This window comes from Ranitomeya imitator, chromosome 5 (genome assembly GCF_032444005.1).
Source record: "Ranitomeya imitator isolate aRanImi1 chromosome 5, aRanImi1.pri, whole genome shotgun sequence".
Classification (NCBI taxonomy): Eukaryota; Metazoa; Chordata; class Amphibia; order Anura; family Dendrobatidae; genus Ranitomeya; species Ranitomeya imitator.
In genome coordinates, this window is record NC_091286.1 from 381,577,719 (window position 1) to 381,605,115 (window position 27,397).

Genomic DNA, 27,397 nt, shown 5'->3' on the forward strand with positions numbered 1-27,397 from the left:
GGAGGAAGCCCAGAGACTGCAATACCACTTGTGACCACAGAAGTGAACTCAGCCACAGAATTCACAACAGTGACCCTCAAGACTGGGCATTTTCCCTTGCGCCACTAAGCAACATTGGTCCACGGGGACCAAGAACAAACGACCAAACAGTCAATATCTAAATATAAATGTAGAAAATCTTTATTCAATATTAAAACAAAGAACATAGAACAATAAAGAAACAAGTGGGAGGAAGTACCGCATGGTGTGCACATCTGCCTCACCGATGCATAAAATACCACGGACGCATGGGACCAGGGAGGGAGGACATCCGCATAAATGGTAATAAGTTGTAACAAGGAAGCTAAAAATATCCGCAGCCACAGGGGCCCAACATAAATAACACTGCAGAGCAATGCTTAAAGGAAAACAGAGATAACCTATTCATACATAATTAAGCCCAAATTGGTGCATACAGTGAAACTCCACTACAGAAAGCAGCACTACAGTACATGCAGCATATAAATAATGGCCATGGCGCGGCGCTTACCTCGGATATAGAAAGCAGAGCAACCCTCCCCGACGCGCATTTCGGCAACACACCTTCTTCAGGAGATCCTGCATTGCGTGATGTTGATGCATTTTTTCTGGCGCTTGGATTGCTTTATGATGAACCAAATTCCGTGGATCAGGCAGAGAAAATCTTGCTGGCATTGTGTCAGGGTCAGGATGAAGCGGAGGTGTACTGTCAGAAGTTTAGAAAGTGGTCTGTGCTTACTCAGTGGAATGAATGTGCCCTGGCGGCAATTTTCAGAAAGGGTCTTTCTGAAGCCCTTAAGGATGTCATGGTGGGATTTCCCACTCCTGCTGGTCTGAATGAGTCTATGTCCTTGGCCATACAGATCGATCGGCGCTTGCGTGAGCGCAAAGCTGTGCACCATTTGGCGGTGTTCTCTGAGAATAGGCCTGAGCCTATGCAGTGTGATAGGACTTTGACCAGAGCTGAACGGCAAGAACACAGACGTCGGAATGGACTGTGTTTTTACTGTGGTGAATCCACTCATGCTATCTCCGATTGTCCTAAGCGCACTAAGCGGTTCGCTAGGTCTGCCACCATTGGTACGGTACAGTCTAAATTTCTTTTGTCCGTTACTCTGATTTGCTCTCTGTCGTCCTATTCTGTTATGGCATTTGTGGATTCAGGCGCTGCCCTGAATTTGATGGACTTGGAGTTTGCCAGGCGCTGTGGTTTTTCCTTGGAGCCCTTGCAGTATCCTATTCCATTGAGAGGAATTGATGCTACGCCTTTGGCCAAGAATAAACCTCAATACTGGACGCAATTGACCATGTGCATGGCTCCTGCACATCAGGAGGATATTCGCTTTTTGGTCATTCCGTTTTTTGTCCAAAACGACGGATTGCGACAGTTGCCAAACTACGCAAGTGTGAAAGTAGCCTTGTGGCTAGGGTTAGGGTTGGGGCTAAAGTTAGGGCTAGGGTTGGGGCTAAAGTTAGGGTTAGAGTTGGGATTAGGGTTAGGGTTTGGATTAGGGTTGGTATTAGGGTTAGGGTTGGCATTAGGGTTACGTTTGGCATTAGCGTTAGGTTTGGGATTAGGGTTAAGGTTAGGGTTGTGATTAGGGGTGTATTGGGATTAGGGTTAGGTTTGAGGTTAGGGTTGATATTAGGATTAGGGGTGTGTTGGATTTAGGGTTTTGATTAGGGTTATGGTTAGGGTTGACATTAGGGTTGTTTTGGGGTAAGGGTTGTGATTATTGTTAGGGTTAGTGATTAGGATTATGGATCGGGTTGGGATTAGGGTTAGGGGTGGGGTTAGGGTTGGAGCTAGAATTGGGGGGTTTCCATTGTTTAGTTACATCAGGGGGTCTCCAAACACGACAGCCAATTTTGCGCTCAAAAAGTCAAATGGTGCTCCCTCCCTTCGTGCGCCCAAACAGTGGTTTACCTCCACATATGGGGCATCAGCATACTCGGAATAAATTGGACAACAACTTTTGGGGTCCAATTTCTCCTGTTACCCTTGTGAAAATAAAAACTTGGGGGCTACAAAATCTTTTTTGTGGAAAAAAAAATATTTTTTTATTTTCACGACTCTGCATTCTAAACTTCTGTGAAGCACTTGGGCATTCAAAGTTCTCACCACACATCTAGATAAGTTCCTTGGGGGGTCTAGTTTCCAAAATGCGGTCACTTGTGGGGGATTACTACTGTTTAGGTAAATCAGGGGCTCTGCAATCGCAACATAACGCCCACAGACCATTCTATCAAAGTCTGCATTCCAAAACAGCGCTCCTTCCCTTCCGAGCTCTGCCGTGCGCCCAAACAGTGGTTTACCCCCACATATTGCACATCAGTGTACTCGGGATGAATTGGACAACAAATATTGCGGTCCAATTTCTCCTGTTACCCTTGTGAAAATAAAAACTTTGGGGCTACAATATCTTTTTTGTGGAAAAAAAAATATTTTTTATTTTCACGACTCTGCATTCTAAACTTCTGTGAAGCACATGGGGGTTCAAAGTGCTCACCACACACCTAGATAAGTTCCTTAAGGGGTCTAGTTTCCAAAATGGTGTCATTTGGGGGGGATTTCCACTGTTTAGGCACATCAGGGGCTCTCCAAACGCAACATGGCGTCCAATCTCAATTCCAGACAATTCTACATTGAAAAAGTAAAACGGCACTCCTTCTCTTCCAAGCTCTGCGGTGCGCCCAAACAGTGGTTTACCCCCACATATTTAGTATCGATGTACTCAGGAGAAATTGCACTACAACTTTTGTGGTCTAATTTCTCCTGTTACCCTTGTGAAAATAAAAATTTGGGGGCAAAAAGATCATTTCTGTAGAAAAAATTCGATTTTTTATTTTCACGGCTCAACGTTATAAAATTCTGTGAAGCACATGGGGGTTCAAAGTGCTCACCACACACCTAGATAAGTTCCTTAAGGGGTCTAGTTTCCAAAATGGTGTCATTTGGGGGGATTTCCACAGTTTAGGCACATCAGGGGCTCTCCAAACGCAACATGGCGTCCAATCTCAATTCCAGACAATTCTACATTGAAAAAGTAAAACTTCACTCCTTCTCTTCCAAGCTCTGCGGTGCGCCCAAACAGTGGTTTACCCCCACATATTGGGTATCGATGTACTCAGGAGAAATTGCACTACAACTTTTGTGGTCTAATTTCTCCTGTTACCCTTGTGAAAATAAAAATTTGGGTGCAAAAAGATAATTTCTGTAGAAAAAATTAGATTTTTTATTTTCACGGCTCAACGTTATAAAATTCTGTGAAGCACATGGGGGTTCAAAGTGCTCACCACACATCTAGATAAGTTCCTTAAGGGGTCTAGTTTCCAAAATGGTGTCATTTGTGGGGGGTTTCCACTGTTTAGGCACATCAGGGGCTCTCCAAACGCGACATGGCGTCCAATCTCAATTCCTGCCAATTCTACATTGAATAAGTAAAACGGCGCTCCTTCACTTCCAAGCTCTGCGGTGCGCCCAAACAGTGGTTTACCCTCACATATGGGGTATCGACGTATTCAGGAGAAATCGCACAACAACTTTTGTTGTCTAATTTCTCCTATTACCCTTGTAAAAATAAGAATTTGTGGGCGAAAATATCATTTTTGTGTAAACAAATGCGATTTTTTATTTTCACGGCTCTATGTTATAAACTTCTGTGAAACTCTTGGGGGTTCAAAGTGCTCACCACACATCAAGATAAGTTTCTTAAGGGGTCTAGTTTACAAAATAGTGTCACTTGTGGGGAGTTTCCACTGTTTAGGCACATCAGGGGCTCTCTAAACGTGACATGGCGTCCGATCTCAATTCCAGCCAATTCTGCATTGAAAAAGTCAAACGGCGCTCCTTCACTTCCAAGTTCTGCGGTGCGCCCAAACAGTGGTTTGGCGTATTCAGGAGAAATTGCATAACAAAATTTATGGTTTCATTTCTGTTTTTACACTTGTGAAAATAAAAAAAATGGTTCTGAATTAAAATGTTTGCAAAAAAAAGTTAAATGTTCATTTTTTCCTTCCACATTGTTTCAGTTTCTGTGAAGCACGTAAAGGGTTAATAAACTTCTTGAATGTGGTTTTGAGAACCTTGAGGGGTGTAGTTTTTAGAATGGTGTCACACTTCATTATTTTCTATCATATAGACCCCTCAAAATGACTTCAAATGTGATGTGGTCCCTAAAAAAAAAAGGTGTTGTAAAAATGACAAATTGCTGGTCAACTTTTAACCCTTATAACTCCCTAACAAAAAAAAATTTTGTTTCCAAAATTGTGCTGATGTAAAGTAGACATGTGGGAAATGTTATTTATTAACTATTTTTTGTGACATATCTCTCTGATTTAAGGGCATAAAAATACAAAGTTTGAAAATTGCAAAATTTTAAAAATTTTCGCCATATTTCCGTTTTTTTCATAAATAATCGTAAGTAATATCGAAGAAATGTTACCACTATCATGAAGTACAATATGTCACGAAAAAACATTCTCAGAATCAGCAGGATCCGTTGAAGCGTTCCAGAGTTATAACCTCATAAATTGACAGTGGTCAGAATTGCAAAAATTGGCTCGGTCATTAAGTACCAAATTGGCTCTGTCACTAAGGGGTTAAAATGACCAATAATATCACATACAAAGGACAAATACCACCGCACTAGGGTTGAGCAAAACGGATCGTTCATTTTTAAAAGTCGCCGACTTTTGGCAAAGTCGGGTTTCATGAAACCCGATCCGACCCTTGTGTGGGGTCGGCCATGCGGTACGCGACTTTCGCGCCAAAGTCGCGTTTCAATGACGCGAAAAACGCCATTTCTCAGCCAATGAAGGTGGACGCAGAGTGTGGGCAGCGTGATGACATAGGTCCTGGTCCCCACCATCTTAGAGAAGGGCATTGCAGTGATTGGCTTGCTGTCTGCGGCGTCACAGGGGCTATAAAGCGGCGTTCCCGCCGACCGCCATCTTACTGCTGCTGATCTGAGCCTAGGGAGAGGTTGCTGCCGCTTCGTCAGAAGCAGGGATAGCGTTAGGCAGGGTCCATTAACCACCAAATCGCTTGTGCTGTAGCGATTTCCACTGTCCAACACCACCTTTTGTTTGCAGGGACAGTGGAAGCTACATTTTTCTTTCCTCAGCGCTGTAGCTCATTGGGCTGCCCTAGAAGGCTCCCTGATAGCTGCATTGCTGTGTGTACGCCGCTGTGCAAACCAACTGCTTTTTTCAAAGCACAAATCCTGTTGTTCCTTCCTTTCTGCACAGCTATCTTGTTTGTTTGTCCACACTTTTTATTTCATTTGTGCATCAGTCCACTCCTTATTGCTGCCTGCCATACCTGGCTGAGATTACTGCAGGGAGATAGTAAATGTAGGACAGTCCCTGTTTTTTTTTTGTGTGGGAGATTAAGATTGGCATTTCTGCTAGAGTGCCATCCCTGTGTGTGCCATCTCTCTCACATAGTGGGCCATAGAAAGCCTTTTCATTTTTCTGTTTTTTTTTGTGGGGTTTATAAATTCTCCCTGATAAAAAAGAAACAGTGGGAGATTAATATTGGCCTTTGGGCTTCTGTGCCAGTCCTGAGTGTGCCATCTCTCTCTCAAATAGTGGGCCATAGAAAGCCTATTAATTTTTTTTTTTATTGGGTTTCTAAATACTCCCAGAAAAAAATTTAAAAAAAAACCAGTGGGAGATTAATATTGCCCTTTCTGCTTGTGTGCCACTCCTGACTCCTGGGTGTGCCATCTCTCTCTCTCAACTAGTGGGCCATAGAAAGCCTATTTTTTTTTTTATTGTGTTTCTAAATTCTCCCTGAAAAAATCAAAAAGAAATCAGTGGGAGATTAATACTGCCCTTTCTGCTTGTGTGCCACTCCTGACTCCTGGGTGTGCCATCTGTCTCTCTCAACTAGTGGGCCATAGAAAGCCTATTTTTTTTTTTTTATTGTGTTTCTAAATTCTCCCTGAAAAAATCAAAAAGATATCAGTGGGAGATTAATATTGCCCTTTCTGCTTGTGTGCCACTCCTGATTCCTGGGTGTGCCATCTCTCTCTCTCAAATAGTGGGCCATAGAAAGCCTATTTTTTTTTTATTATGTTTCTAAATTCTCCCTGAAAAAATCATTTTATTTTATTTGGTTTCTAAATTCTTCCTGAAAAAATCATTTTATTTTATTTTGTTTCTAAAGTCTCCCTGAAAAAAAATAAATCAGTGGGAGATTAATATTGCCCTTTCTGCTTGTGTGCCAGTCTTGACTCCTGGGTGTGCCATCTCTCTCTCTCAAATAGTGGGCACTGGGCCATAGAAAGGCTATTTTTTTTTTATTTGGTTTCTAAATTCTCCCTGAAAAAATCATTTTATTTTATTTGGTTTCTAAATTCTTCCTGAAAAAATTATTTTATTTTATTTTGTTTCTAAAGTCTCCCTGAAAAAAAAAAATCAGTGGGAGATTAATATTGCCCTTTCTGCTTGTGTGCCAGTCTTGACTCCTGGGTGTGCCATCTCTCTCTCTCAAATAGTGGGTATTGGGCCATAGAAAGCCTATTTTTTTTTAATTTGGTTTCTAAATTCTCCCTGAACAAATAAAAAAAAAAAGTGGGAGAACAATATTGACATTTCTGCTTGAGTGACAGTCCTGCGTGTGTGGCATCTCTCTCATTTGGTGCCACCGAAAACAGAGTGTGTAACATTGTGCCTGATTTTCCTTGCGGTCTCACCCACCTGTAAAGGGATATCTAAATCATACTGAAGTTATAGCTCACCGTGTAAGTTGTTTGACAGCAACAAATACCGTTACTTTGGTTAAGTTTTTAAAACAATGAGGAAGTCTGGTGGAAGAGGTCGTGGCCGTGGGCGTTCATTGTCAGCTGGTAATGATGGTAGTGGTAGTGGAGCATCAGGTGGTCGTGGGAAAAAAAATATTGCACCTAAGCCTCGAGCTGTGGAGCCAGGTTCGTCGTCTGGCTACAGAAGGCCTCGAACGCTCCCTTTTCTGGGAGTAGGAAAACCGCTTTTAAAGCCGGAGCAGCAAGAGCAAGTTTTTGCTTACCTTGCTGACTCAGCCTCTAGCTCTTTTGCCTCCTCTTTTGAAACTGGTAAATGTAAAAGCAGCGCGTCGTTAGTGGATGTTCACGGTCAGGGACAAGTCGCTTCCTTGTCCTCTTCAGCAAAAACAACAACAGATAAGGATGCAGCAGGCGACACAACGGGTTACTCCATGGAGCTATTTACACATACCGTCCCTGGCTTAGAAAGTGAAGCAGTTAACAGGCCATGCCCATTACAAGTTGAATCTGACATGGAGTGCACTGATGCACAGCCACAGCCAGACTACTATGCTGGTCCTTTGACTCAGACCACAACATTGCCCTCGCAGGGTACTGATCCAGAATCAGACCCTAATGAGACTATGTTGCCCCGTCACGAACGTTCTACCACCGACTTACACGGTGACACAGACGAAGTTGCGCACGAGCTAGAAGAGGAGGTTATAGATGACCCAGTTGTTGACCCCGATTGGCAGCCATTGGGGGAACAGGGTGCAGGCGGCAGTAGTTCTGAAGCGGAGGAGGAGGGGCCGCAGCAGGCATCATCATCGCAACAGGTTCCATCTGCCGGGCCCGTATCTGGCCCAAAACGCGTGGCAAAGCCAAAAACTGTTGGAGGACAGTGTGTCCATCCGGTTAAAGCTCAGTATGCAATGCCTGAAAAGGTATCCGATGGTAGAAAGAGTGCAGTCTGGCATTTTTTTAAACAACATCCAATTGATCAGCACAAAGTCATCTGTCAAAAATGTTCAACTACCTTAAGCAGAGGTCAGAATCTGAAAAGTCTCAATACAAGTTGCATGCATAGACATTTAACCACCATGCATTTGCAAGCCTGGACTAACTACCAAACGTCCCTTAAGGTTGTAACACCCTCGGCCAATGAAGCTACTCACCAATGCAACATCCCTGCCGTCACTGTAAGGCCACCATTTTCCGCACCACCTGCAGTATCTGTGCAGGTTTCTTTGCCAGGCCAAAGCCGTCAGGGTCAGGGAATCACCAGTTTCGTAGTAGGAAACACTGCATCTAGGGCACCGGTGGCAACAATACCATCTCCCACCGTCTCTCAGTCTGCCATGTCCACCGGCACCCCCGCTAGTTCCACGATCTCCAGCTCTCCAGTCCAGCTCACCCTACATGAGACTATGGTTAGAAAAAGGAAGTACTTATCCTCGCATCCGCGTACACAGGGTTTGAACGCCCACATAGCTAGACTAATCTCGTTAGAGATGATGCCCTACCGGTTAGTTGAAAGCGAAGCTTTCAAAGCCCTGATGGACTACGCTGTACCACGCTACGAGCTACCCAGTCGACACTTCTTTTCGAGAAACGCCATCCCAGCCCTCCACCAGCATGGTAAAGAGCGCATCGTCCATGCACTCAGGCAATCTGTGAGTACAAAGGTGCACCTGACAACAGATGCATGGACCAGTAGGCATGGCCAGGGACGTTACGTGTCCATCACGGCACACTGGGTGAATGTGGTGGATGCAGAGTCCACAGGGGACAGCAATTTCGGGAGAGTTCTGCCTAGCCCACGGTCTAGGAAACAGTTGGCTGTAGGCGTTCGCACCCCCTCCTCCTCCTCCTCGTCCTCCTGCAGAAGCGAGAGCTCGTCCACAGATCGCAGTCGCCCAATCACTCCATCCGCAGCTGCCACTGTTGCACACCAGTTGTCCCATTATGGGGCAGCTACTGGCAAGCGTCAGCAGGCTGTATTGGCTATGAAGTGTTTGGGCGACAACGAACACACCGCGGAAGTTCTGTCCGAGTTCTTGCAGAAAGAAACGCAGTCGTGGCTGGGCACAGTAGATCTTGAGGCAGGCAAGGTAGTGAGTGATAACGGAAGGAATTACATGGCTGCCATCTCCCTTTCCCAACTGAAACACATTCCTTGCCTGGCTCACACCTTAAACCTGGTGGTGCAGTGCTTCCTGAAAACTTATCCGGGGTTATCCGACCTGCTCCTCAAAGTGCGCGGACTTTGCTCACATATCCGCCGTTCGCCCGTACACTCCAGCCGTATGCAGACCTATCAGCGGTCTTTGATCCTTCCCCAGCAACGCCTAATCATAGACGTTGCAACAAGGTGGAACTCATCACTGCACATGCTTCAGAGACTGTGCAAACAGAGGCGGGCTGTAATGTTTTTGTGGGAGGATACGCATACACGGGCAGGCAGTAGGATGGCAGACATGGAGTTGTCTGGTGTGCAGTGGTCGAAGATACAAGACATGTGTCAAGTCCTTCAGTGTTTTGAGGAATGCACACGGCTGGTAAGTGCAGACAACACCATAATAAGCATGAGCATCCCCCTAATGCGTCTGCTGATGCAAAGTTTGCCGCACATAAAGGAGCAGGCGTCTGCAGCCGAGGATGAGGGAAGCCTTGATGACAGTCAGCCATTGTCTGGTCAGGGAAGTCTACTGGATGAGGTGGTGGGCGAGGAGGAGGAGGATGAGGAGGATGATGGGATGAGTATTTTTGGGATGAGGATGCTTCTCAGGGGCAATAGAAACTGCAGGCGTTGCAAGGCTAGGTTCAGGGTTTTTGAGGGAGACAAGTAACCTTGATTTGCCCGAAAGTGCTTCTCAACCCAGCACAAGCAGTGATTTGACAACTGGAACATTGGCCCACATGGCGGATTATGCCATTGTCTGGTCAGGGCAGTGTACAGGATGAGGTAGCGGGCGAAGAGGAGGAGGACGAGGATGATGGGGATGAGTATATTTTTAATGAGGAAGCTTTTCCGGGGCCACTGGAAATTAGTGGCGTGGCAAGGCCGGGTTCTGGTTTTTTGAGGGACACAAGTGACGTAGATTTGCCTGAAACTGCCCCTCAACCAAGCACAACCGCAGATTTGACAACTGGAACTTTGGCACACATGGCGGATTATGCCTTACGTATCCTCAAAAGGGACACACGTATTACTAAAATGATGAACGATGACGATTACTGGTTGGCCTGCCTCCTTGATCCTCGCTATAAAGGCAAATTGCAAAATATTATGCCACATGAGAACTTGGAACTAATATTAGCAACTAGATTTGAGCGACCTTGACCTTTTTAGAGTCGAGCCGGGTTTCGCGAAACCCGACTATCTCAAAAGTCGAGTCGAGTGAAATCGGCCGATTATGACGTAAAGTCGGGATCGACCGAAACACGAAACCCAATGCAAGTCAATGGGGCAGCATAGTCGGCAGTGAGTGGGGGCCAGGAAAACACCTAGAGTGCCCATTTTAATGTCAAAACCATCCATTCTTCTTAATGAAGCTTGTCAAGCGTAATTTACCTTATAATAATTGGAAGGCATTTGAAATTGGGGGTCATTTGGCTAAAGTTGTGTGGGGTAGGGCTGGTTCAAGTAATTAGTGGGCCCAGGAAATCTGGACCACGTCACGGCAGTGGAGCAGGGAGAGGTAAGTATTTCAACTTTGCAAGTGCTGTGATCCTGAGCAAGCAGGGGGGGCCCACTTGTTGGCATTGGCAGTGGCACAGGGCCCCTCAAAGTACAGCGGTGTGTTTGCACGGCGGGGGCGCCTCCCACCGGCAGCAACACTTTTGCGTACTATGAGAGGCCCTGTGCCAGTGACGTCGCCAACTAGTATTCCTCCCCCACCTGATGAAGGAACCTGCACTTTCATCTGCACCTTCCTCTTTGTCCCCGTGTAAGGTGGTATGGTATGCGGGAAGAGCAACCTGACTTTCAGCAGGGTCACAATGTTGTTGTGTAGCATGCACGGGGAATGTTGCGTTATGGGTCAATGTACCAGCAGACTCATCTATCACTGGCTGGGCAATGGGCACGATGAAGTGGAAACACAGATATAGGCCCAAAGAATAAAGTGGGCTAAATGCAGTTCAAAATTGGTAACACAGGAATAACCAGGGGGCATTGCAGTGGAGGACAACTGGAATGAGAGGCTGACACAGAGAGTAGGGCCAAATCAGTAAGTAGTCGAAATGCAGTTCAAAATTGGCAACCGTAGTAAACAGGCGGCACAGCTTTGTTCAGTGGAGGAGAACAGCAAGGAGTGGCAGACACCGATAGTAGGCCCCAACCCAACTAGTAGGCCAAATGCAGTCTAACATTAACAACTACTTAACGAGAGCCTGAAAATGGAATTTCAGGACAGGAAACCAGGAGAACAGCAAGGAGTGGCAGATACCGATAGTAGGCCCCAAACCAACTAGTACGCCAAATGCAGTTGTTCCATTTAACCACAATTTAATGAGAGCCTGAAGATAGAAGCTCAGGAAAGGCAACCTGGGGAACACCTTGGAGTGTAACACACCATCTCTCTCCACCCCATACCCATTTTGTAGGCCTAATGCAGTGTACTTTTCTACAACTACTAAACGAGAGTCGGAAGACCGAAGCAATGGCAAGGAAACCTGGGGAACACCTTGGAGTGTAACACACCCTCTCTCTACACCCCATACCCAATTTGAAGGCCTAATGCAGTGTAGTTTCCAAGAACTACTAAACGAGAGCCGGAAGATCGAAGCTCAGGAAAGGCAACCTGGGGAACACCTTGGAGTGTAACACACCCTCTCGCTACACCCCATACCCAATTTGAAGGCCTAATGCAGCGTAGTTTCCAACAACTACTAAACGAGAGCCGGAAGATCGAAGCTCAGGAAAGGCAACCTGGGGAACACCTTGGAGTGTAACAAACCCTCTCTCTACACCCCATACCCAATTTGTAGGCCTAATGCAGCGTAGTTTCCGACACCTACTAAACGAGAGCATGAAGATCGAAGCTCAGGAAAGGCAACCTGGGGAACACCTTGGAGTGTAACACACCCTCTCTCTACACCCCATACCCAATTTGAAGGCCTAATGCAGTGTAGTTTCCAAGAACTACTAAACGAGAGCCGGAAGATCGAAGCTCAGGAAAGGCAACCTGGGGAACACCTTGGAGTGGAACACACCATCTCTCTACACCCCATACCCAATTTGAAGGCCTAATGCAGCGTAGTTTCCAACAACTACTAAACAAGAGCCGGAAGATCGAAGCTCAGGAAAGGCAACCTGGGGAACACCTTAGAGTGTAACACAACGTCTCTCTACACCACGGAAGGGCTGATTCTTAGGAAGGAAGGCTGTTGGAAATAAGCATTGCGCGTCCGAGGGTGATTATATTCTTATTAGGTATATACTCACCCTCGGACGCGCCCTGCTTCTTTATTTGGAATGAATGTTTATTTGCAATGTGGTGTTGACTTTCTCTATTATTTTGGTAATTAATGATTTTATTATTTTCATTGTTTTGCATCTTCTCGGCAATAATATAAAGAAGACGCGACAGGACAACACTCGGTGGATGCCATATGTGTGTTTTCAATTTAAAAAACCTTTCAGTTAACTACTTGCAGGAGAAAGTAATTGTAGCTGGTGGCCATTTTTAGTACTGTACCAGATTTTAGTTGTGTGTTTGTTTTTAATGTTAAAATGTCTGCATTTGATATCTCACCAGTATTTTCTTTTTTATAAGCAAAATACTTTTTTTTTTATTTTATGATGTTGGTTCAAGGGGTTCACGGGCAGCAGTAGACAGGTCAGTGGAGGCCTAGTGGAAGGAGGGACCGCAGACAGGCTTCGAAGCCCTAACATAATAAATTGGGCTGCCTGTAGGCAATGTAAAATTGGTTCCAGGGGAACACGGGCAGCAGTAGACAGGTCAGTGGAGGCCTAGAGGAAGGAGGGACCGCAGATGCGCCAATGTTTCCCCCATACCAAATTTGTAGGCCTAATGCAGTGTAGTTTCCAACAACTACTAAACGAGAGCCGGAATATCGAAGCTCAGGAAAGGCAACCTGGGGAACACCTTGGAGTGTAACACACCCTCTCTCTACACCCCATACCCAATTTGAAGGCCTAATGCAGTGTAGTTTCCAAGAACTACTAAACGAGAGCCGGAAGATCGAAGCTCAGGAAAGGCAACCTGGGGAACACCTTGGAGTGTAACACAACGTCTCTCTACACCACGGAAGGGCTGATTCTTAGGAAGGAAGGCTGTTGGAAATAAGCATTGCGCGTCCGAGGGTGATTATATTCTTATTAGGTATATACTCACCCTCGGACGCACCCTGCTTCTTTATTTGGAATGAATGTTTATTTGCAATGTGGTGTTGACTTTCTCTATTATTTTGGTAATTAATGATTTTATTATTTTCATTGTTTTGCATCTTCTCGGCAATAATATAAAGAAGACGCGACAGGACAACACTCGGTGGATGCCATATGTGTGTTTTCAATTTAAAAAACCTTTCAGTTAACTACTTGCAGGAGAAAGTAATTGTAGCTGGTGGCCATTTTTAGTACTGTACCAGATTTTAGTTGTGTGTTTGTTTTTAATGTTAAAATGTCTGCATTTGATATCTCTCCAGTATTTTCTTTTTTGTAAGCAAAATACTTATTTTTATATTTTCTGATGTTGGTTCCAGGGGTACACGGGCAGCAGTGCCCTGGTCAGTGTATTAGTAGTTGAAAGAATGGACCGCAGACAGGCATCGAAGGCCTAAAATAATAACACATGGCTGTAGGCAATTTTAAATTGGTTCCAGGGGTACACGGGCAGCAGTGGTGTGGTCAGTGGAGGCCTAGTGGAAGGAGTGACCGCAGACAGGCATCGAAGGCCTAAAATAATAACACATGGCTGTAGGCAATTTTAAATTGGTTCCAGAGGTACACGGGCAGCAGTGGTGTGGTCAGTGGAGGCCTAGTGGAAGGAGTCACCGCAGACAGGCATCGAAGGCCTAAAATAATAACACATGGTTGTAGGCAATTTTAAATTGGTTCCAGGGGTACACGGGCAGCAGTGGTGTGGTCAGTGGAGGCCTAGTGGAAGGAGTCACCGCAGACAGGCATCGAAGGCCTAAAATAATAACACATGGCTGTAGGCAATTTTAAATTGGTTACAGGGGTACACGGGCAGCAGTGACCTGGTCAGTGTAGTAGTAGTTGAAAGAATGGACCGCAGACAGGCATCGAAGGCCTAACATAACAAAAATGTCAATACAATGGTATTGTCAGTGGCAGGCATTGAAGGATGTCAGCGCATAGACTAAACATTGGTGGAGCTGTGAGATAATTTTGCAAGTGGTAGAGCACTGTTTGAGCTGGGGTGGGGGGAAACTGTCTTGTGGCCGGCGGTACAGGCCCAGGGCCCCTCATATTACAACGGTGTGTCTGACGTTGCGCACCACCACCGCCAGAGACACTTTATTGTACTAGGAGGGACCCAGTGGCAGTGCCGTCGACCAAAAGCGGGCTCACCCACCTCTTCAGACAAACTGCACTCTCACGGGTGCTGTCGCCAAGTGTCGATACCACGGCCCCGTGTGGGGAGTTTGGCCATTTAGTGAGGTGTAAACATGTCGTATGCTGGACAATCAGGTGCTGAAAATTACGAGATTGGAAAAGGCATTCAGAATAGTCCACAGGCAACACCTTTTCATAGGAAAGCTAGGTGTCAGCCGGGCAAGGTGGGGCAAAAGATTTCGAAATCCAGTTGTGGTTCATTTTAATGAAGGTTAGATCATCTACATTTTGGGTAGCCAGACGAGTCCTTTTTTCTGTTACTATTGAACCTGTAGCACTGAATACTCTTTCTGATAGGACACTAGCTGCCGGGCAAGCAAGCTCCTGCAATGCATATTCTGCCAATTCTGGCCAGGTGTCTAATTTTGATGCCCAGTAATCAAATGGGAATGACGGTTGAGGGAGAACATCGATAAGGGATGAAAAATAGTTTGTAACCATACTGGACAAATGTTGTCTCCTGTCACTTTGAATTGATGCTGCAGTACCTGTCCTGTCTGCGGTCATAGCAAAATCACTCCACAACCTGGTCAGAAAACCCCTCTGGCCAACGCCACTTCTGATTTCTGCCCCTCTAACTCCTCTGGTCTGCTGGCCCCTGCAGCTCGTGTGAGAACGATCACGGGCGCTGTGTGCAGGGAATGCCAGAAGCAAACGGTCAACAAGAGTTGATTGTTTGGTTGCTAATATTAGTTCCAAGTTCTCATGTGGCATTATATTTTGCAATTTGCCTTTATAGCGAGGATCAAGGAGGCAGGCCAACCAGTAATCGTCATCATTCATCATTTTAGTTATGCGTGTGTCCCTTTTGAGGATACGTAAGGCATAATCCGCCATGTGGGCCAAAGTTCCAGTTCTCAAATCTGCGGTTGTGCTTGGTTGAGGGGCAGTTTCAGGCAAATCCACGTCACTTGTGTCCCTCAAAAAACCAGAACCCGGCCTTGCCGCGCCACCAATTTCCAGTGGCCCCGGAAAAGCTTCCTCATTAAAAATATAATCATCCCCATCATCCTCCTCGTCCTCCTCCTCCTCTTCGCCCGCTACCTCGTCCTGTACACTGCCCTGGCCAGACAATGGCTGACTGTCATCAAGGCTTTCCTCTTCCTCAGCTGCAGACGCCTGATCCTTTATGTGCGTCAAACTTTGCAACAGCAGACGCATTAGGGGGATGCTCATGCTTATTATGGCGTTGTCTGCACTAACCAGCCGTGTGCATTCCTCAAAACACTGAAGGACTTGACACATGTCTTGAAACTTCGACCACTGCACACCTGACAACTCCATGTCTGCCATCCTACTGCCTGCCCGTGTATGTGTATCCTCCCACAAAAACATAACAGCCCGCCTCTGTTCACACAGTCTCTGAAGCATGTGCAGTGTTGAGTTCCACCTTGTTGCAACGTCTATGATTAGGCGATGCTGGGGAAGGTTCAAAGAACGCTGATAGGTCTGCATACGGCTGGAGTGTACGGGCGAACGGCGGATATGTGAGCAAAGTCCACGCACTTTGAGGAGCAGGTCGGATAACCCCGGATAACTTTTCAGGAAGCACTGCACCACCAGGTTTAAGGTGTGAGCCAGGCAAGGAATGTGTTTCAGTTGGGAAAGGGAGATGGCAGCCATGAAATTCCTTCCGTTATCACTCACTACCTTGCCTGCCTCAAGATCTACAGTGCCCAGCCACGACTGCGTTTCTTTCTGCAAGAACTCGGACAGAACTTCCGCGGTGTGTCTGTTGTCGCCCAAACACTTCATAGCCAATACAGCCTGCTGACGTTTGCCAGTAGCTGCCCCATAATGGGAGACCTGGTGTGCAACAGTGGCAGCTGCGGATGGAGTGGTTGTGCGACTGCGGTCTGTGGACGAGCTCTCGCTTCTGCAGGAGGACGAAGAGGAGGAGGAGGGGGTGCGAACGGCTACAGCCAATTGTTTCCTAGACCGTGGGCTAGGCAGAACTGTCCCAAACTTGCTGTCCCCTGTGGACCCTGCATCCACCACATTTAACCAGTGTGCCGTGATGGACACATAACGTCCCTGGCCATGCCTACTGGTCCATGCATCTGTTGTCAGGTGCACCTTTGTGCTCACAGATTGCCTGAGTGCATGGACGATGCGCTCTTTAACATGCTGGTGGAGGGCTGGGATGGCTTTTCTGGAAAAAAAGTGTCGACTGGGTAGCTCGTAGCGTGGTACAGCGTAGTCCATCAGGGCTTTGAAAGCTTCGCTTTCAACTAACCGGTAGGGCATCATCTCTAACGAGATTAGTCTAGCTATGTGTGCGTTCAAACCCTGTGTACGCGGATGCGAGGCTAAGTACTTCCTTTTTCTAACCATAGTCTCATGTAGGGTGAGCTGGACTGGAGAGCTGGAGATCGTGGAACTAGCGGGGGTGCCGGTGGACATGGCAGACTGAGAGACGGTGGGAGATGGTATTGTTGCCACCGGTGCCCTAGATGCAGTGTTTCCTACTACGAAACTGGTGATTCCCTGACCCTGACGGCTTTGGCCTGGCAAAGAAACCTGCACAGATACTGCAGGTGGTGCGGAAAATGGTGGCCCTACACTGCCGGAAGGGATGTTGCGTTGCTGACTAGCTTCATTGGCCGAGGGTGCTACAACCTTAAGGGACGTTTGGTAGTTAGTCCAGGCTTGCAAATGCATGGTGGTTAAATGTCTATGCATGCAACTTGTATTGAGACTTTTCAGATTCTGTCCTCTGCTTAAGGTAGTTGAACATTTTTGACAGATGACTTTGCGCTGATCAATTGGATGTTGTTTAAAAAAATGCCAGACTGCACTCTTTCTAGCATCGGATACCTTTTCAGGCATTGCAGACTGAGCTTTAACCGGATGGCCACGCTGTCCTCCAACAGGTTTTAGCTTTACCACGCGTTTTGGGCAAGATACGGGCCCGGCAGATGGAACCTGTTGCGATGTTGATGCCTGCTGCGGCCCCTCCTCCTCCGCTTCAGAACTGCTGCCGCCTGCACCCTGTTCCCCCAATGGCTGCCAATCGGGGTCAAGAACTGGGTCATCTATTACCTCTTCTTGTAGCTCGTGTGCAACTTCGTCTGTATCACCGTGGCGGTCAGTGGTATAGCGTTCGTGATGGGGCAACATAGTCTCATCAGGGTCTCATTCTTGATCAGCACCCTGCGATGGCAATGTTGTGGTCTGAGTCAAAGGACCAGGATAGTAGTCTGGCTGTGGCTGTGCATCAGTGCACTCCATGTCAGATTCAACTTGTAATGGGCATGGACTGTTAACTGCTTCACTTTCTAAGCCAGGGACGGTATGTGTAAAGAGCTCCATGGAGTAACCCGTTGTGTCGCCTGCTGCATTCTTCTCTGTTGTTGTTTTTGCTGAAGAGGACAAGGAAGCGACTTGTCCCTGACCGTGAACATCCACTAACGACGCGCTGCTTTGACATTTACCAGTTTCACGAGAGGAGGCAAAAGAGCTAGAGGCTGAGTCAGCAAGATAAGCCAAAACTTGCTCTTGCTGCTCCGGCTTTAAAAGCGGTTTTCCTACTCCCAGAAAAGGGAGCGGTCGAGGCCTTGTGTAGCCAGACGACGAACCTGGCTCCACAGCTCCAGACTTAGGTGCAATATTTTTTTTCCCACGACCAGCTGATGCTCCACCACTACCACTACCCTCATTACCAGCTGACAATGAACGCTTCCGGCCACGACCTCTTCCACCAGACTTCCTCATTGTTTTAAAAACGTTAACAAACGAACGGTATTTGTTGCTGTCACACAACTTACACGGTGAGCTATAACTTCAGTATGATTTAGCTACCCCTTTACAGGTGGGTGAGACCACAACGAAAATCAGCCACAATGTTACACACTCTGTTGTTGTTGGAAACAAATGAGATGGCACACACGCAGGACTGTCACTGAAGCGCAAATGTAAATATTTATCTCCCACTGATTTGTGTTTGTTTTTTTTAAAAGGGAGACTTCAGAAAAAAAAAAAATTAAAAAAAAATTATTTTTTACAGAAGAATTTATAAAACAAATAAAATGAAATGATTGTTTCAGGGAGAATTTAGGAAAAAAAAAAAAAAAAGGCTTTGTAGGGCCCACTGAGTGAGAGAGGACGCACACAGGAGTCAGGAGTGGCACACAAGCCCAGAGGCCAATATTAATCTCCCACCGATTGATTTAGTTATTTTTTTTGGTAGATTTTGGAACCCAAATCAAGCAAAAAAATTAATAGGCTTTCTATGGCCCACAATTGGGGAGAGAGAGAGAGATGGCACACCCAGGAGTCAAGACTGGCACACAAGCAGAAGGGGCAATATGAATCTTCCACAGATTTTTTTTTTTTTTTCAGGGAGACTTGAGAGAAAAAAAAATACCAAAAAAATGATTTTTTTCAGGAATAATTTAGAAACCAAAGAAAATAAAATGATTGTTTCAGGGAGAATTTAGAAAACAAATAAAACAAAAAATAGGCTTTCTAGGGCCCACTGAGTGACAGATGACGCACACAGGAGTCAGGAGTGGCACACAAGCCCAGAGGCCAATATTAATCTCCCACTGATTGATTTAGTGATTTTTTTTGGTAGATTTTGGAACCCAAATCAAGCAAAAAAATTAATAGGCTTTCTATGGCCCACAATTGGGGAGAGAGAGAGAGATGGCACACCCAGGAGTCAAGACTGGCACACAAGCAGAAGGGGCAATATGAATCTCCCACAGATTTTTTTTTTTTTTTTTCAGTGAGACTTGAGAGAAAAAAATATACCAAAAAAATGATTTTTTTCAGGAATAATTTAGAAACCAAAGAAAATAAAATGATTGTTTCAGGGAGAATTTAGAAAACAAATAAAACAAAAAATAGGCTTTCTAGGGCCCACTGAGTGACAGATGACGCACACAGGAGTCAGGAGTGGCACACAAGCCCAGAGGCCAATATTAATCTCCCACTGATTGATTTAGTGATTTTTTTTGGTAGATTTTGGAACCCAAATCAAGCAAAAAAATTAATAGGCTTTCTATGGCCCACAATTGGGGAGAGAGAGAGAGATGGCACACCCAGGAGTCAAGACTGGCACACAAGCAGAAGGGGCAATATGAATCTCCCACAGATTTTTTTTTTTTTTTTTTTTTTCAGGGAGACTTGAGAGAAAAAAAAATACAAAAAAAATGATTTTTTTCAGGAATAATTTAGAAACCAAAGAAAATAAAATGATTGTTTCAGGGAGAATTTAGAAAACAAATAAAACAAAAAATAGGCTTTCTAGGGCCCACTGAGTGACAGATGACGCACACAGGAGTCAGGAGTGGCACACAAGCCCAGAGGCCAACATTAATCTCCCACTGATTGATTTAGTGATTTTTTTCAGGTAGATTTTGGAACCCAAATCAAGCAAAAAAATTAATAGGCTTTCTATGGCCAACAATTGGGGAGAGAGAGAGAGATGGCACACCCAGGAGTCAAGACTGGCACACAAGCAGAAGGGGCAATATGAATCTCCCACAGATTTTTTTTTTTTTTTTTCAGGGAGACTTGAGAGAAAAAAAAATACCAAAAAAATGATTTTTTTCAGGAATAATTTAGAAACCAAAGAAAATAAAATGATTGTTTCAGGGAGAATTTAGAAAACAAATAAAACAAAAAATAGGCTTTCTAGGGCCCACTGAGTGACAGATGACGCACACAGGAGTCAGGAGTGGCACACAAGCCCAGAGGCCAATATTAATCTCCCACTGATTGATTTAGTGATTTTTTTTGGTAGATTTTGGAACCCAAATCAAGCAAAAAAATTAATAGGCTTTCTATGGCCCACAATTGGGGAGAGAGAGAGAGATGGCACACCCAGGAGTCAAGACTGGCACACAAGCAGAAGGGGCAATATGAATCTCCCACAGATTTTTTTTTTTTTTTTTTTCAGGGAGACTTGAGAGAAAAAAAAATACCAAAAAAATGATTTTTTTCAGGAATAATTTAGAAACCAAAGAAAATAAAATGATTGTTTCAGGGAGATTTAAGAAAACAAATAAAACAAAAAATAGGCTTTCTAGGGCCCACTGAGTGACAGATGACGCACACAGGAGTCAGGAGTGGCACACAAGCCCAGAGGCCAATATTAATCTCCCACTGATTGATTTAGTGATTTTTTTTGGTAGATTTTGGAACCCAAATCAAGCAAAAAAATTAATAGGCTTTCTATGGCCCACTATTTGTGAGAGAGATGGCACGCTCAGGACTGGCACACAAGCCCAGAGGCCAATATTAATCTCCCATTTTTTTTTTTTCCAGGGAAAATTTATAAACCCAATAAAAAAAATAATAATAAATAGGCTTTCTATGGCCCACTATCTGAGAGAGAGAGATGGCACGCTTAGGACTGGCACACAAGCCCAAAGCCCAATATTAATCTCCCACTGATTGATTTAATGATTTTTTCAGGTAGAATTTAGAACCCAAATCAAGCAAAAAAATTAATAGGCTTTCTATGGCCCACTGAGTGAGAGATGGCACACACAGGAGTAAGGAGTGGCACATAAGCCCTGAGGCCAATATTTTTCTCCCACTGATTGATTGATTGATTTTTTCAGGTAGAATTAGGAACCCAAATCAACCCAAAAAATAAATAGGCTTTCTATGGCCCACTATTTGTGAGAGAGATGGCACGCTCAGGACTGGCACACAAGCCCAGAGGCCAATATTAATCTCCCACTTTTTTTTTTTCCAGGGAAAATTTATAAACCCAATAAAAAAAATAATAATAAATAGGCTTTCTATGGCCCACTATCTGAGAGAGAGAGATGGCACGCTTAGGACTGGCACACAAGCCCAAAGGCCAATATTAATCTCCCACTGATTGATTGATTGATTTTTTCAGGTAGAATTATGAACCCAAATCAACCCAAAAAATAAATAGGCTTTCTATGGCCCACTATTTGTGAGAGAGATGGCACGCTCAGGACTGGCACACAAGCCCAGAGGCCAATATTAATCTCCCACTTTTTTTTTTTTTCCAGGGAAAATTTATAAACCCAATAAAATAATAAAAAAATAGGCTTTCTATGGCCCACTATCTGAGAGAGAGAGAGATGGCACGCTTAGGACTGGCACACAAGCCCAAAGGCCAATATTAATCTCCCACTGATTGATTTATTGATTTTTTCAGGTAGAATTTAGAACCCAAATCAAGCAAAAAAATTAATAGGCTTTCTATGGCCCACTGAGTGAGAGATGGCACACACAGGAGTAAGGAGTGGCACACAAGCCCTGAGGCCAATATTTTTCTCCCACTGATTGATGTTGTGATTTTTTCTGGTAGATTTTGGAACCCAAATCAAGCAAAAAAATAAATAGGCTTTCTATGGCCCACTGAGTGAGAGATGACACAGACAGAGATGGCACTCTAGCAGAAATGTCAATCTTAATCTCCCACAAAAAAAAAAAAAAAGGAACTGTCCTTCAATTACTATCTCCCTGCAGTAATCTCAGCCAGGTATGGCAGGCAGCAATAAGGAGTGGACTGATGCACAAATTAAATAAAAAGTGTGGACAAACAAACAAGATAGCTGTGCAGAAAGGAAGGAACAAGAGGATTTGTGCTTTGAAAAAAGCAGTTGGTTTGCACAGCGGCGTACACACAGCAATGCAGCTATCAGGGAGCCTTCTAGGGCAGCCCAATGAGCTACAGCGCTGAGGAAAAAAAAAAAAAAAAAAGGAGCTTCCACTGTCCCTGCACACCGAAGGTGGTGTTGGGCAGTGGAAATCGCTACAGCATAAGCGGTTTTGTGGTTAATGGACCCTGCCTAACGCTATCCCTGCTTCTGACGAAGCGGCAGCAACCTCTCCCTAAGGTCAGATCAGCAGCAGTAACATGGCGGTCGGCGGGAACTCCCCTTTATAGCCCCTGTGACGCCGCAGACAGCAAGCCAATCACTGCAATGCCCTTCTCTAAGATGGTGGGGACCAGGACCTATGTCATCACGCTGCCCACACTCTGCGTTTACCTTCATTGGCTGAGAAATGGCGCTTTTCGCGTCATTGAAACGCGACTTTGGCGCGAAAGTCGCGTACCGCATGGCCGACCACGCACAGGGGTCGGATCGGGTTTCATGAAACTCGACTTCGCCAAAAGTCGGCGACTTTTGAAAATGTTCGACCCGTTTCGCTCAACCCTATTAGCAACCAAACAATCAACTCTTGTTGACCGTTTGCTTCAGGCATTCCCAGCACACAGCGCCCGTGATCGTTCTCACACGAGCAGCAGGGGGCAGCAGAACAGAAGTGTTAGAGGTGCAGAAATCCGAAGTGGCGTTGGACAGAGGGGTTTTCTGACCAGGTTGTGGAGTGATTTTGCTATGACCGAAGACAGGACAGGTACTGCTGCATCAGTTCAAAGTGACAGGAGACAACATTTGTCCAGTATGGTTACTAACTATTTTTCATCACTTATCGATGTTCTACCTCAACCGTCATTCCCATTTGATTACTGGGCATCCAAATTAGACACCTGGCCAGAATTGGCAGAATATGCATTGCAGGAGTTTGCTTTCCAGGCAGCTAGTGTCCTATCAGAACGAGTATTCAGTGCTGCAGGTTCAATATTAACCGAAAAAAGGACTCGTCTGGCCACCCAAAATGTTGATGATCTAACCTTCATTAAAATTAACCACAACTGGATATCGAATTCTTTTGCCCCACCTTGCCCGGCCGACACCTAGCTTTCCTATGAAAAGGTATTGCCTGTGGACTACTCTGAATGACTTTACCAATCTCATAATTTGCAGCAGCTGATTGTCCAGCATACGACATGTTTACACCTCCCTAAATGGCCAAAACTCCCCACACGGGGCCGTGGTATCGCCATTTGGCGCAAGCACCCGTGAGAGTGCTGTTTGTCTGAAGAGGTGGGTGTGCCCGCTTTTGGTCTACGGCACTGCCACTGGGTCCCTCATAGTACAATAAAGTGTCTCTGGCGGTGGTGGTGCGCACCCAACGTCAGACACACTGTTGTAACATGAGGGGCGCTGGGCATGTACCGCCGGCCACAAGAGAGTTCACCCACCCCGAGCTCAAGCATTGCTCTACCACTTGCACAATTATCTCTCACTGTTACACCTATGTTTAGTCTATGCGCGGACATCTGTAAATTACTGCCACTGACAATACCATTGTGTTGACATGTATGATAGTACTTAACATAGTCAGGGGCAGTGTCCTATATTTACCCAAGTAAATACTTTGTGCAAAATTACTAGGTCTGAAACTACGCAGAGGAGCACAACCCTGTACCTAATGATTGCACCCTTTTGGTTTTTCTTTTTGTTGTAATGCGAGACATTAACATGTATTGATTTTTTGGGACTACTAACTGGCAGACACTCATTACAATCGGCCGCCGCTGACAACACCAATGGTGCCCACTGCCTGTGTACCCCTGCAAGAGAATTCAAAGTGCCTACAGCCCTAATTTATTATGTTAGGCCTTCGAAGCCTGTCTGCGGTCTCTCCTTCCACTAGGCCTCCACTGACCTGTCTACTGCTGCCCGTGCACCCCTGGAACCAATTCTAAAGTGCATACAGCCATATTTTATTATGTTAGGCCTTCGAAGCCTGTCTGCGGTCCCTTCTTTCTACTACTCCTCCACTGACCAGACCACTGCTGCCCGTGTACCCCTGGAACCTATTTAAAAGTGCCTACAGCCCAATTTTTTTATGTTAGGCCTTCGAAGCCTGTCTGCGGTCCCTCCTTCCACTAGGCCTCCAATGACCTGTCCACTGCTGCCCGTGTACCCCTGGAACCAATGTTAAAGTGCCTACAGCCCTAATTTATTATGTTAGGCCTTCGAAGCCTGTCTGCGGTCCCTTCTTTCTACTACTCCTCCACTGACCAGACCACTGCTGCCCGTGTACCCCTGGAACCAATTATAAAGTGCCTACAGCCCAATTTTATTATGTTAGGCCTTCGAAGCCTGTCTGCGGTCCCTTCTTTCTACTACTCCTCCACTGACCAGACCACTGCTGCCCGCGTACCCCTGGAACCTATTTAAAAGTGCCTACAGCCCAATTTTTTTATGTTAGGCCTTCGAAGCCTGTCTGCGGTTCCTCCTTCCACTAGGCCTCCACTGACCAGTCTACTGCTGCCGGTGTACCCCTGGAACCAATGTTAAAGTGCCTACAGCCCTAATTTATTATGTTAGGCCTTCGAAGCCTGTCTGCGGTCCCTTCTTTCTACTACTCCTCCACTGACCAGACCACTGCTGCCCGTGTACCCCTGGAACCAATTATAAAGTGTCTACAGCCCAATTTTATTATGTTAGGCCTTCGAAGCCTGTCTGCGGTCCCTTCTTTCTACTACTCCTCCACTGACCAGACCACTGCTGCCCGTGTACCCCTGGAACCAATTATAAAGTGCCTACAGCCCAATTTTATTATGTTAGGCCTTCGAAGCCTGTCTGCGGTCCCTTCTTTCTACTACTCCTCCACTGACCAGACCACTGCTGCCCGTGTACCCCTGGAACCTATTTAAAAGTGCCTACAGCCCAATTTTTTATGTTAGGCCTTCGAAGCCTGTCTGCGGTCCCTCCTTCCACTAGGCCTCCACTGACCAGTCTACTGCTGCCCGTGTACCCCTGGAACCAATGTTAAAGTGCCTACAGCCCTAATTTATTATGTTAGGCCTTCGAAGCCTGTCTGCGGTCCTTTCTTTCTACTACTCCTCCACTGAACAGACCACTGCTGCCCGTGTACCCCTGGAACCAATTATAAAGTGCCTACAGCCCAATTTTATTATGTAAGGCCTTCGAAGCCTGTCTGCGGCCCCTTCTTTCTACTACTTCTCCACTGACCAGACCACTGCTGCCCGTGTACCCCTGGAACCAATTATAAAGTGCCTACAGCCCAATTTTATTATGTTAGGCCTTCGAAGCCTGTCTGCGGTCCCTTCTTTCTACTACTCCTCCACTGACCAGACCACTGCTGCCCGTGTACCCCTGGAACCTATTTAAAAGTGCCTACAGCCCAATTTTTTTATGTTAGGCCTTCGAAGCCTGTCTGCGGTCCCTTCTTTCTACTACTCCTCCACTGACCAGACCATTGCTGCCCGTGTACCCCTGGAACCAATTATAAAGTGCCTACAGCCCAATTTTATTATGTTAGGCCTTCGAAGCCTGTCTGCGGTCCCTTCTTTCTACTACTCCTCCACTGACCAGAACACTGCTGCCCGTGTACCCCTGGAACCAATTATTAAGTGCCTAGAGCCCAATTTTATTATGTTAGGCCTTCGAAGCCTGTCTGCGGTCCCTCCTTCCACTAGGCCTCCACTGACCAGTCTACTGCTGCCCGTGTACCCCTGGAACCAATGTTAAAGTGCCTACAGCCCTAATTTATTATGTTAGGCCTTCGAAGCCTGTCTGCGGTCCCTTCTTTCTACTACTCCTCCACTGACCAGACCACTGCTGCCCGTGTACCTCTGGAACCTATTTAAAAGTGCCTACAGCCCAATTTTTTTATGTTAGGCCTTCGAAGCCTGTCTGCGGTCCCTTCTTTCTACTACTCCTCCACTGACCAGACCACTGCTGTCTGTGTACCCCTGGAACCAATTATAAAGTGCCTACAGCCCAATTTTATTATGTTAGGCCTTCGAAGCCTGTCTGCGGTCCCTTCTTTCTACTACTCCTCCACTGACCAGACCACTGCTGCCCGTGTACCCCTGGAACCTATTTAAAAGTGCCTACAGCCTAATTTTGTTAAGTTAGGCCTACTACGCATGTCTGCGGTCCCTCCTTCCAATACTCGTCCACTGACCACACCACTGCTGCCCGTGGACCCCTGGAACCTATTTTTAATTGCATAGAGCATCCTTTTTTTAATAGTAGGCGTACAAAGTCTGTCTGCGGTCCACTATTGAAATTGTCCTCCACTGCCCAGAGCAATGCTGCCTGTGTACCCCTGTAACCTTTTTTAAATTGCAGTGAGCCACATTTTTGGTTTAAGGCCTACTACCTGTGTCTGTCTGCGCCACTCAATACAGCTGTCCTCCTTTGAAAAAAGCAGAGCGTCAATAGTCTTGTTTTCAGCCTCTAGGAATTTTAAAACTGCATTGGGGCTACTACTTTGGTAGGGCCTACTAACGGTGTCTGCCGCCCCAAGGTGTGCCCCAGGTTTCCTCTCCATTGCTTCGATCTTCCTACTCTCGTTTAGTAGTTGTTGCAAACTACACTGCATTAGGCCTACAAATTGGGTATGGGGTGTAGAGACGGTGTGTTCCACTCCAAGGTGTTCCCCAGGTTTCCTCTCCATTGCTTCGGTCTTCCGACTCTCGTTTAGTAGTTGTTGCAAACTACACTGCATTAGGTCTACAAATTTGGTATGGGGTGTAGAGACGGTGTGTCCCACTCCAAGGTGTTCCCCAGGTTTCCTCGCCATTGCTTTGGTCTTCTGACTCTCGTTTAGTAGTTGTTGCAAACTACACTGCATTAGGCCTACAAATTTGGTATGGGGTGTAGAGAGACGGTGTGTCCCACTCCAAGGTGTTCCCCAGGTTTCGTCCACATTGCTTCGATCTTCCTACTCTCGTTTAGTAGTTGTTGCAAACTACACTGCATTAGGCCTACAAATTGGGTATGGGGTGTAGAGACGGTGTGTTCCACTCCAAGGTGTTCCCCAGGTTTCCTCTCCATTGCTTCGGTCTTCCGACTCTCGTTTAGTAGTTGTTGCAAACTACACTGCATTAGGTCTACAAATTTGGTATGGGGTGTAGAGACGGTGTGTCCCACTCCAAGGTGTTCCCCAGGTTTCCTCGCCATTGCTTTGGTCTTCCGACTCTCGTTTAGTAGTTGTTGCAAACTACACTGCATTAGGCCTACAAATTGGGTATGGGGTGTAGAGACGGTGTGTTCCACTCCAAGGTGTTCCCCAGGTTTCCTCGCCATTGCTTCGGTCTTCTAGCTCTCGTTAAGTAGTTGTTGAAACAACACTGCATTAGGCCTACAAGTTGGGTCTGGGTTGTAGAGACGGTGTCTTCCGCTCCAAGGTGTTC